The following is a 13,268-nucleotide window of genomic DNA, read 5'->3' on the forward strand; positions in this document are numbered from 1 at the left end:
CCAACATATTCTCCAACATTTTTTCACATATGTCAACGCACTATCAAACATGGTCAAGTGCAAATTGTATTAAGCGAAGAACACACATTCAGGAAGGCGCACGTTTGATTGGCCTGAGCCTACAAGGAAGGCAAGATCCTTTTCCACGTGAATTCGTTGCAGCAATGAAGTAATCGAGAACAAACGGAGAAGTGGGAGGAAGAGGAAAGAACTTGGAGACTTTTTTAAAAGCAGCTTGGCAAAGTTGGCATAAGAGAAGATTAATCAGGACTGACCTTGATAACATAGGGGACGTTGGGAGGGTCTACTTCAAAGGCAGGGAGCCTCAGAGAAAAGGGTGTCCTGCCTTAATACAGGAACCAGTGGCACTCCACTGAGTACAATCTTATTATTTGTCTGTACCTTCACGTCCGACTCCCAAAACTCATGGTGACGAGAGAGAGCATTCTGAATTCAGTTATCCCTCCACATTGTGGTTTTGACTTTTGCAGATTGGTTATTCGCGGATTTGATTCATATGTTTCGCTAGGACTTCTAAGGTGCTTCCAGTGCAAATCATGGCCAACATCCATTCAGAAGTTGACTGGCAGGGACCTAGAAATTTCTAGAGAGAAACTTTTCCTGCATTTGTTTTCTATGGTCAACGTCCAGAGATGTTGACCACAGACTTGTACTGGAGGACCTAGGGATTCCTAGGAGAAATGTTCCTCTCAGTTAAACAAAAAAAAAACCAAAGTATTTTTTATTTGCGGTTTTTCCATTTTCAATGGGGATCCTTCCACCCTCAACTCCAGGGAATGTGGAGGGCCCACTGTACTTCATAAAAGACCAATCCTAGGAATTCATAGATGAAAGGTCAACGGCCGTTAAAAATTTTCTTCAAGCAGCTATAAATGTAGGGTTGTAAAAGAGACTCTATTCAAACTAATAATAATAATCTTTCATTAGGTTCTCAGGATTTAACCTTTTTCTTAACTGCAGTGGAGACCCTTCAAATCCGACCTTACTTATTTTTTCAAATACAATTTCCAGGTGTGGCCTTAAGCAAAAATTGTTATCTTCCAAATCCATCACTCACCATATCTTGGATAATATTCCCCCCTTGCAAGGCTATTGGAGAAATTATTTTCAAGCTGTGACTATAGTGACACCAACTGTTCAAGCTTATTCTGAACTGTTGGCAGGAGAGGTGGCCTAAGAATGTAAGTGATTAGTTATGGAGCTAGAAGCAAACTGTTTGTATTCATGTGACGGCGAAAAAAACAAAAACTAATTGGCTTAGTAATGAGCCAGCTTTGCGGACTGTCCTAGACAGGCATGCGTCCATGCGTCATGCACCAGCACAGCTTAAAAGAACAACACTATTTGGGCCATTGCCAGCGTAGACAGGCAGCATGAAATGAAAGAAACACCTGTTATGGCTTTGTACAGAAAGCCTGAACTGCCTGATTACAGGGGAGGGGCAAAAGCACTGTCTGGACTTTACAAGTTCTAGTTTTCTAGTGATAAATAAAGAGGTCTTCTCTCATGGATTCTGTACATTCATTCTGAAAAAAGAAAAAAAGATGTCCTCAAGCAAAGTGATAAAGTTTGTAATTCCTAAACCTAGACAATCAGGTTGTTCTTAAAAGAAAAAGAAAAAAAACAAAACAAAGAATTGGCATTGGCACTGAAGCAGTCTCTGCTGCTAAATTAACTGAGATATCTTTCAAGGTATCTTTAGAAAGAAACGTCTTACCGTTATAACTATTGCAGGAAACATGGATTAAGTTGGCTTTTATTGGCTGGAGACCAAGTCAAAAAAATACTCCAGTTTATCCCCGAGGAGATGCAAATGCTAGCTATGTATCCTAAAGGGCTCTGATCAAAATATCATAAAGCTCACAAAGCATAGAAGTCAGTCTCTTTATTTTCTCTCTCTCTGCCCCAAACTCACAAAGTTGTTGCAAGGATTGAAAATATTATAATTCCCAAGCTCTGTAAAGTTACTGTCCTGGCACTTTTAAAAAGTCCCTCAAATTAATGTTTCAAGGCCCAGTGTTGGTCATTATGCATCTATACCAAAGAGTACAGAGGTGGAAAGATCTTCAGAGACATAGGCTAGGGGGAATATTGGAATATTACTCAGAGAGATTAGCACTGCTGGCCACATTGCAGAAATACAGCAGATTTTACACCACTTATGTTATGGAAATTCTGGGATTGTCGTTTGGTGGCCAGAACTCTCTGACATGGGAAGTATACTATCTCACAACCTCCAAATCCCCAATATTCCATAGCATTGAATCGTGGCAGTTAAATTGCATCAAACTGCTTTATTTCTTCCAGCTGTGGCAACAGCTAAGGCAGGTGTGGATAGCCGATAAGGAGACTCCTCTAAGATGTCATTAAATCTTAATTGTGGAAACTCTTGCATTTCTGATGATATATCATGACTCTATTACATGAATTTCATTCTCTACTTCTACATCCTTCCGATTTACAAAAAGCAATTCGACTTCACGTGAGTGAGTTAATGATTTTCTTCTATTGCTCAAACCATTGATAATATCCTTAACTCATTTCCTTTAGCGGAAATAACTCTAGTCACTAACAGTCCACATGTGGCTATGAGATGAGAGATTGATTGACTTGCCGAGAGTGAGAGAGACCACATTTTTACTTGTGCCAAGTTCTGGACCATAATGATGATGATAATGATGCTAATAATAATAATACTAATAATAATAAATAAAACATTTAATACTTTTTATTATAGACAGCTTATTCGCATGATCATAGCCTAGCGGTTACAGTTACAAAAAATGCCCTACAATCAATACAATACAATACAATCTCTTCTCCACTCTCGATGGTGGATGAAGCGAAGGCTTGTCTTCTTCCAGGCAGGCCTGGTGGTGCTAGCCTGCCTCTTCTCCCTCAAGATGGAGGGATGAAGGGAGCGGCTTCCTTCTCCAGGCAGGCTCGGTGGTTGGTGCTAGGCACTGCCTCTCTCTCCCTCAAGATGGCGGCGAAGGGAGGGCTTCTCTTCTTCCAGGCAGGCCTGTGGTGATAGCCTGCCTCTCTCTCCTTCAAGATGGTGCGAAGGGAGGGCTTCTCTTCTCCAGGCAGTGCCTGGTGGTGTAGCTAGGCTGCTCCTCTCTCCCTCACGATGGTGGCTGGAAGGGCGGGCTTTCTTCTTCCAGGAGGCCTGGTGGAGCTATAGGCCTGCCTCTTCTCCTTCCAGATTGTGGCTGAAGGGAGGGTTCTCTTCTTCCAGGCAGGCCTGGTTGTGTGCTAGCTGCCTCTCTCTCCCTCAAGATGCGTTGGCTGAACGGGAGGGCTTCTCTTCTTCCAGGCAGCCTGTGGAGCTACGCCTGCCCTCTCTCCTTCAAAGATGGTGGCTTGAAGGGAGTGCTTCTTTTCCAGCAGGCCTGGTTGTGTGGTGCTAGGGCTGCCTCTCTCCCCTCCAGATGGTGGCTGAAGGGAGGGCTTCTCTTCTTCAAGGCAGGAGGTGGAACGCTAGCCTCGCCTCTCTCTCCTTCAAGATGTTGGGTGAAGGGGGGCTTCTCTTCTTCCATGCAGCCCTGGTGGAGCTAGCCTCCTCTCTCTCCTTCAAGATGGTGGCTGGCTGAGGGAGGGCTTCTCTTCTTCCGGCAGGCCTGGTGGTGCTAGGCTGCCTCTCTCTCCCTCAGATTGGTGGCGAAGGGGGGCTCTCTTCTCTCCATGGCAGGGACTGGTGGTGCTAGCCTGGCCTATCTCTCCCTCAAGATGGTGGCTGAAGGGAGGGCTTGTCTTCTTCCAGGCAGGCCTTGGGGGTGCTAGGGCTGCCTCTCTATCCCTCAAGGATGTGGCTGACGGGAGGGCTTCTCTTTCTCCAGGCAGGCCTGGGGGTGGAGCTAGCCTGCCTCTCTCTCCCCTAAAGCTGGTGGCTGAAGGGAGGGGCTCTCTTATTCCATGACGGCCTGGTTGGTGCAGCCTGCCTCTCTCTCCCTCAAAGGAATATGAAGGGGGCTTCTCTTCTTCCAGGCAGGCCTGGTGGTGCTAGGCTGCCTCTCTCTCACTAAATGGTGGATGAAGGGAGGGCTTCTCTTCTTCCAGCAACTGCCTGGGTTGGTGCTAGCCTGCCCTCTCTCCTCCTCAAGATGGTGGCCTGAAGGGAGGGCATGTCTTCTTCAGGCACTGCCTGTTGGCTGATAGCCTGCTCTCCTCCCTCAAGATGGAGGATAAGGGAGTGGCTTTCTCTTCCAGGCAGCTGGTGGCTGCTATTAGCCTGCCTCCTCTCCTTCACGATGGTGGTGAAGGGGAGGGTTTGTCTTCTTCCAGGCAGGCCTGTTGGCAGCTAGCCTGCTCTCTCTCCCTCAAGATGGAGGATGAAGGGAGGCTTCTCTTTTCCGGCAGGCCTGGTGGTTTAGCCTGTCCTCTCTCTCCTTCAAGATGGTGGCTGAAGGGAGGGTTTGTCTTCTTCCGGCAGGCCTGTTGGGCTAGGCTAGCCTGCCCTCTCTCCTCAAGATGGGGATGAAGGGAGGCTTCTCTTCTTCCAGGCCGGCCTGGTGGTGCTACCTTCGGCCTCTCTCTCCTTCAAGATGGAGGATGACGGGGAGGGGCTTCTCTTCTTTTCTTACCAGCATGTGTTAACCATTGCTGTCGTGAAAGTTTCCAGACAGTGCATATACTTACCTCTACACCGGTGTACCTGGATTAGATAAAACTTCTAAAAAGATTCAATGTGGCTCAGATCATTAACCGGTTGAAAAGCTTGTAATTTTGTTGTTGTTGTTGTTGTTGTTGGTTGTGACCATCAAGTCGTTTCAAACCTGATGGCCACCCATATTAGGGGTTCTGGGCGTGGTTGAGAGAATATGACTTGGCCAAGGTCACCCGATCGGTTTCCATGGCAGAGTATGGGATTTGAACCTGTGTCTCCACCAGTCCTAGTACCACAGTCACACCACTACAGCACACTGGCAAGGATTAGCTTGGACACCTAACAGCTTAAGTGGAGGTAGAGAAGGAGATGGGAAATCAGTGTTGGAGCGTTCCTCCACCTTCAGTTTCACTTTTATATTATAACTGGTTTTTGGGTCTCCTGCTGGACGAGAGCTCAGAATATAAACATTCTTAATTCATTAATATGAATTACCGACCTTCATCTTCTACATAGTCAACAAAGTATAGATCTGAATAATAATTGAATCTACTTCATATTCCCACATGTCCCCAATTTGGCAGGGAAATGTCTATCAACTACTCCTCGTTGTCCCGCCTGTTCAGCCGCTTTAAAATGTCTCAGTTCCCTCTCTCCTCCACTTTCCTCCCATGGTCCTCAGATTTCTTCAATTGTGCAAACTGAATTCACAGGTGATGAAAAAAGTAGTTGCATTGCAGTTACTCATCACCGGAGGAAAGGAAAGGACTGCGGACCGAATCTTAATAATCATAATAATACTAATTAATAACAATTAAACTGTATTTATCGCCCGCTTTTCCTGGGCAGATCAAGGGGTTACAACAAAATGGTACTACACACTGTCAATTTACAAAACAGATCCATATAAAAATACACCGCAATTACAATTTAAAATTATTAAACCCCAGGCTAAAAAAATTCCACGATTAAACCACAATAATAACTACCTTAAGTGCGGTGCAAGGGGGGAGAGAGCAGATATACCCGGTCTGGGGAAAGCTGTGAAAAGGAAGGTTTTAGTCTTCTTCCTAACCCAAATCAAGGGACGGCAACCAAGCGGAGCTCACTGGGCAGAGAGTTCCAGCGCTGCGGGGCAGCGAGGAACCGCCCCCTTCGTGCCAGTCATGGCATATTTCGTATCCGGAACCTCAAACAGTTGCTTCCCCAGCTGACCTGCGCGTGCAGGGTGGCTATATGGGAGGGTGGTCCTCCAACGTACCCCTGGGCCCAAGCCCATTTAGGGCTTTATAGGTGATCACCCACACCTTGTATTGCGCTCGGGAAGACCAGGGCCGCCAATGTAGCTCTTTCCCCCCGGGTGTTCTGTTGCCTGGTCCTGGAGCATCCCCTGACCACCCCTCGCTGCCCTATTTCTGCACTACTTGACGCTTCCGGGTTTTGTACAAGGTATTTGGCCCCATGTAGAGCTTATACAGCAAATCCAACCGAGAGAGGTCACCAGAGCATGTGCGACACTGAGTCTTCAGGGGGAGTGTTGACCCCCTTCAGGACAGGTGGACTGGACAAATATACATCCCCGGCCCGGGGAACCTATCAGAGTACTTCCGTTTTCCTGGATTCAGACTGAGTCTGTTTCCCTCATCCAGCCCCCCATTACTGACTCAAGACGGCATCTCGAGGAGAGATGCCATCCCTGGTCCATGATCCGTCGGAGGCCAGAGGAAGCATAATTGGGTGTCAATCAGCCTTACTGATAAACCACGCGCCCCGTGTCTCATATGATCTTCTCCCAGTGTTTCATGTAAATGTTAAATAGCATGGGGGGACCAGAATGGCTCCTTGCCGGGTACACCAGATTTGTTGTAAACGCCCTCTTATCGGAGAAGCGTTTCCCCCAGCTGCCCCCATCTGGATCTTACCGAGAGGTTAGGAACGGAAACCACTGGATGCAGTGGCCCCCGATAACCTAACTCCCCAGGGTTCCAGAAGGAATACATGGTCAATGGTATCGAAAGCCACTGAGATGTCTAAGAGGCACTAAACAGGGACACCGCTACCCCTGTCCATGCCCCGCCAGAGATTCATCGACCAGGTGCTAACAATGGCAGTCTCAACCCATATCCGCCTGGAAGCCAGGTTTGAACATGGGCTATCGGTAGAAAATCTGTATCATCCCAAGACGATTGAAAGTTGGAAGGCAACCGCCCTTCTCGCTCACCTCCCCAAAAAAAAGGCAGAGCAGCGAAACAGGTGATAATACTTCGAATCAGGGGGTTATTGGAGGCTTTTTTAGCAGCAGTTTTACAGTGCCAATTTCCACGCTGGATGGAAATCGCCCTTCTCTAAAAGATGAATTAATTATGCGGCGTAACATAGTGTTTATTGGCCGTCCCCCCCCCCCCCCCGAGCTGCTATCCAAGAGGGACAGGGGTCGAGAGCGCAACGTTGTTCTTCCTAAAATTTAAGAATTCTGTCCACTTTCTCAGTAATCACAGGACTCAAAATGATCCAGTACAACAGAGTCCCGGCGGCTCTGGGGACCTTACTCTGGATTCCCTGAATAAAAAAATATGGCGTCGGGATCAGCTCTTATCCGATGAGATTTTATCCGTCGGGAGAAGTTTGTTAAACTCATCACAGCAGGCCTGGCTGGTTTCCACAATAGGGTTGGTTCAGGGAGGCGGACAGCTCGAGTAAGCTCAATCCACTACCCTGAAAACAGCTCTGCCTGGACGCAACTCGCGGACGCAATACGTGCAGCCTAGAACGAATTTCTTTGCTGCACTTATTGCACTCCATCGGCCTTCAAATGAGAGTCCAGGAGTGCTTGTTGGCCTAAGTGCTTGTTGTCTTCGCCAGTCTCGCTCATTTCATCGTTCCCTTCCATGAGATCTTCCGTTTACAGGTGTTTTTTGGAAGCATGCCTGAGAGAACGCTTGGGAGATATACTGTGATAGCCCTGGAGAGATCAATATCTTGCCCTTCCTATAGCCAGATTAAAAGCAAAACTGCGGTAAACCTCTCCTAGATTGTGTATATTCTCACTGTTAACTTACCAACTTAACCAACATCTGATGATTCTTGGTCACACATGTCCTAGTTTTTTCATCGGTGAAATGCTGGCAGTATGCTGTTCTGTCAATGTCGCTGTCCTTACATATATCTATGCGTGACTCACCCAACCAAACTACTGACGTGGAACTGACAACTCTCATTGTGAAATGATAATAAAATGGCATGATTTTCAATATTTCTTCACTCCTTTTCTTCGTTGGGCTTGTCGCAGTTGTGTGCACTGTAGGCAGGGAAAAGAAGCACTGAACTGGCAAATAATAGTAAGCGGAACCTTACATGGCTTTGATCAGCCAGGTTGTTCCAATGTTCAAAAGTAGAAACTAACGGAACTAATAGTGGGATATGTTTTTGTTTCAATAGATTAAATTTATCTTTGTTTTTAAAAACCAGTCAGCCACAATGAGTGCGTTTTCTCCTATTGTCTCTATGCCGTGTGCCTAAGACGTCAGCATTAATTCTTAGATGCATTTTGCTTTTTTCCTCAGGAAAAGATTTACCACTCCACTATGCCTCTCTGGGGGTCAGACAGCCTCTATTATGTTGCAAGAGCCTGAGCAGCATTTACCATTGAACTCCACCGCCTGTTGCTCTAATACTGAAGCTTCTTATTCAGATTTTCTAGTTTAACGTCCTGGATTTTCCTCATCCTTTGCTGTTGTTATGTGTCCTTCAAGTTAATTTCTGATTTATGGCAACCCTTTTATGAGGTTCCTTGGCAAGCCTTTGTTGGTTGATGACAGGGGGGGATTTGCCCTTGTTTCTTCTGAGGCTGAGCGAGTGTGACTTGCGTAAGGTACCATTGACAGAAATTCCCTGACTGAGTTGGCATTTTGTACCCTGGTTGCTCAGTGTCGTTATTAGTGGAAATTATTGACTTCCTTCAAGTAATACAATTCAACCATGTTGTAGATTTTTTAAAATGCAAAAAATGGCGGTTTTGATAAAAAAACAACCCTGCCGTTGTTTTTCCCCTTTTTTGTTCCTGGAACATTAAAATGACTGAGCATTGGACTATGGACTCTCGGAGCGCAGATTGGATTCCAGCTCAGCCATTACAAACCACTGGGTGGTGACCTTGGCAGATCGCCCACTCAGCCTCAGAGGATGGCAATGAGAACCGCCCGTCTGAAGAAAACTTGCCAAGAAAACCTCTGATAGGTCACCTTAAGGCCACCATAAGTCAGACACGACTTGACGATACACCACAACAACAACAACACCACAAACAAACTGATGAAACGAGGTCATAGGCTTTGATTGCCAAATGTCTCATTTTACAAACCCCAGTGGCGAGTGGTTAAATTCATTCTCAGTCGGATTACAACAATCCTGCCAGGTTGTAGCCTGAACTGTAAGAGAGCTTGTTCAAGGTGCTGCGCTTTAATAAACTGCAGACAATGTGACCTGGAATAAGTCACCTTTCTTACATTTTACTGGAAACATACCAGCCACAGTTCTAATCATTTAAAAGACTTTAATTTCTGAAACTGTATTTAACAATTAACATGCACTCTATTGACATGACAGGACCTGTTTGTTTACCCTTTTCTGCTCAACACGAACCATGTAGTGAGAAGTGGACTTCTTAACACGTGTCTTGCTCCCTGTTAAAGCTTACTCTGGATCAACATAGCTTATTACCAAACACCTCCACCCAGGTAAGGTCGCAGCTGGCGTATCAGCCGAAGCTGGTAGCAGGTGAGATGTAAGGTGGAGTGACGAGTCCAGAAGCACCCCCAGACTGCGAACTGAGTCCTTCAGGGGGAGCATGACCCCATTCAGGACAGGTGGACAAATATCCATCCCCGGGCCCGGGGAACCTATCACGAGTATTTCCGTTTTCTCTGGATTCAAGCTGAGTCTGTTTTCCCTCATCCAGCCCATTACTGACTCCAGACAGGCATCTAGAGGAGAGATGCCATCCCTGGTCACTGCATCAGTCGGAGACACAGAGAAGCATATTTGGGTGTCATCAGCGTACTGATAACACCGCGCCCCGTGTCTCCAGATGATCTCTCCCAGCAGTTTCATGTAAATGTTAAATAGCATGGGGGACAGAATGGCTCCTTGAGGGACACCAGGTGTAAATGCCCTCTTATCGGAGCAAGCGTCCCCCAGCTGCACCATCTGGAATCTACTCGAGAGGTAGGAACAGAACCACTGGAATGCAGTGCCCCCGATACCTAACTCCCTCAGGCGTTCCAGAAGGATACCATGGTCAATGGTATCGAAAGCCGCTGAGATGTCTAAGAACACTAACAGGGACACGCTACCCCTGTCCATGCCCAGACAGAGATCATCAACCAGGGCGACCATGCCAGTCTCAACTCCATAGCCCGCCCTGAAGCCAGTTTGAAATGGGTCTAGAAAATCTGTATCATCCAAGACCGATTGAAGTTGGAAGGCAACCGCCCTCTCGATCACCTTCCCCAAAAAAGGCAGAAGCGAAACAGGCTGATAATTACTTCAAATCAGGGGGTCTAGGGAGGGCTTTTTTAGCAGCAGTTTCACAGTGGCCAATTTCAAGCTGAATGGAAATCGCCCTTCCCTAAAAGATGAATTAATTATGCGGCGTAACATAGTGGTTATGGCCGTCCCCCCCCCCCCCCGAGCTGCTAGCCAAGAGGGACAGGGATCGAGAGAGCACGTTGCCTTTGTAACACTTCGAAGAATCTTGTCCACTTCCTCAGTACTCACAGACTCAAAATGATCCAGTACAACAGAGTCCACGGAGGCTCTGGGGACCTCTACTCTGGATCCTGAAAAAATACTGGCGTCGAGATCAGCTCTTATCCGAGAGATTTTATCCGCGAAGAAGTTGTTAAACTCATCACAGCAGGCCTTGGATGGTTCCAAAATAGGGTTCAGGGAGGAGGGCAGCTGAGTAAGCTCCCTCACTACCCTGAACAGCTCTGCCGGACGCAACTCCGCGGACGCAATACGTGCAGCATAGAATGAATTCTTTGCTGCACTTATTGCCACTCCATAGGCCTTCAAATGAGAGTCCAGGAGTGCCTTGTTGGCTAAGTGCTGGTGTCTTCGCCAGTCGCGCTCTAGTCATCGCTTCCTTTCCCTGAGATCTTCCGTGTACCAGGGCTGTTTTTTGGAAGCAGGCCTGAGAGGACGCTTGGGAGCGATACTGTGAATAGCCCTGGAGAGACGAATATCTTGCCCTTCCTATTAAGCTCAGATAAAAGCAAACTGCGGTAACCTCTCCTAGATTGTGTATTATTCCTCACTGTTAACCTTTACCAGCTTAACCACAATCTGATGATGCTTGGTCACACATGTCCTAGTTTTCATCTGTGAAATGCTGGCAGGTATGCTGTTCTGTCAATGGGGCTGTCCTACATATATCTATGTGTGAATCATCCAACCAAACTACTGAGTGAACTGAACTCTCATTGAAATGATAAAATGGCATGATTTTCAATATTTCTTCACCTCCTTTTCTTCTGTTGCTTGTTAGCAGTTGTGTGCACCTGTAGGTAGGGAAGAAGCACTGAACTGGCAAATAATAGTAAGAGGAACATACCTGGCTTTGATCAGCCATGGCTGTTCAACTGTTCAAAAGTAGAAACTAATGGAACTAATAGTGGGATGTTTTTTGTTAAATAGATTAAATTTATCTTTGTTTTTAAAACAGTCAGCCACAATGAGTGGTTCTTCTCATATTGTCTCTATGCAGTGTGCCCTGAGACTGTCAGCATTAATTTTAGAATGCATTCTTGCTTTTCCTCAGGAAAAGATTTACCACTCCCTCTGCTCTCTGGGGGTCAGGACAGAATCTATATGTTGCAAGATGCTGAGCAGCTTTTAACCATTGAAATCAACAGCCTGTGCTCTAATACTGAAAGCTTCTTATTCAGATTTTCTATGTTTAAAGTCCTGGATTTTCCTTCATCTTTGCTGTTGTTATGTGCCTTCAAGTAATTTCTGATTTATGGCAACCCTTTCATGAGGTTTCCTTGGCAGAATTTGTTGAAAGGGGATTTGCCCTTGTCTTCTTCTGAGGCTGAGAGAGTGTGACTTGCGTAAGGTTACCATGACAGATTCCATGGCTGAGTTGGAATTTGTACCCTGCTTGCTCAGTGTCGTATTAGTGAAATTATCTGACTTCCTCTCAAGTAATTAAAACCATGTTTGTAGATTTTTTAAAATGAAAAAATGGGTTTTGATTTAAAAAAAAACTGCAGTTGTTTTTCCCCTTTTTTGTTCTGGAACATTAAAATGACTGAGCATTGGACTATGACTCTGGAGAGCAGCATTGGATTCCCAGCTCAGCCATAAAACCCACTGGGTGACCTTAGGCAGATCGCACACTCTCAGCCTCAGAGGATGGCAATGAGAAACCGCCGCTGAAGAAACTTGCCAAGAAAACCCCATGATAGGGTCACCTTAAGGCCACCATAAGTCAGAAACGACTTGAAGATACACAACAACAACAACAACAACAACAACAACAACAACAAATGATGAAAAGAGGTCATAGGCTTTGCATGCAAAATGTCTCATTTTGAAACCTCAGGAGTGGTAAATTCATCTCAGTAGGATGACAAATCCATGCCAGGTTGTAGCCTGAACTGTAAGAGAGCTGTTCAAGGTGCTGAGCTTTAAATAAACTGCAGACAATGTGACCTGGAATAAGGCACCTTCTTACATTTTTAATGGAACATACAGCACAGTTCTACATCTTTATAAGACTTTAATTTCTGAAATGTATTTAACAATTAAAATGCACTCTATTGACATGACAGGAACCTGTTTGTTTGTTTGTTTGTTTGTTTACCCTTTCTGCTCACACGAACCATGTAGTGAGAAGTGGACTTAACAGTGTTTGCTTTCCCTGAAGGAACAGTCAGGGGATGATGGGATAGGTCTCAGGGGGTCACTGGAGCCAGGATTCGGATGCAGGGGCAGGCAGGGGATGATGGGATAGGTCGCAGGGGGTCACTTGAGCCAGGATCGGACTGAAGGAGCAGTCAGGGGATGATGGGATAGGTCGCAAGGGGTCACTGGAGCCAGGATTCAGATGCAGGGTTAAGCAGGGGATGATGGGATAGGTCACAGGGGGTCACTGGAGCCAGGATTCGGATGCAGGGGCAGGCAGAGGATGATGGGATAGGTCGCAGGGGGTCACTGGAGCCAGGATCGGACTGAAGGAGCAGTCATGGGATGATTGGATAGGTGGCAGGGTGGCAGAGAGGACGAGATGGCAGGAAGGAGGAGGAGGGGGATGAAGGAGCAGGATGCAGGGGGCCAAGCGGGGCGACATCGGAGTGACCTTCCACACCAGACCAATTCGAAGTGAAATCGAAGTGAGCTTGAAAGCGAATTCTGTGAATTCACTTTTTCCCCCAATTTTACCAAAACGAGGGGTCACTTTGGAATCACTGCAGAAGCACCACGGAAGGAACACCCATAGAAAGGAATCTCATCTGATAACACATTCACATTATGATGTGAATTCGCACTGTGGAGCCACAGTCATCCTGGATCTGAACTCCAAAAATCCCAAAAAAACCTCCGTGTGATAAACGCCCATGTTTTATAGGCCACTGAG

This window comes from Sceloporus undulatus, chromosome 4 (genome assembly GCF_019175285.1).
Source record: "Sceloporus undulatus isolate JIND9_A2432 ecotype Alabama chromosome 4, SceUnd_v1.1, whole genome shotgun sequence".
NCBI lineage: Eukaryota > Metazoa > Chordata > Lepidosauria > Squamata > Phrynosomatidae > Sceloporus > Sceloporus undulatus.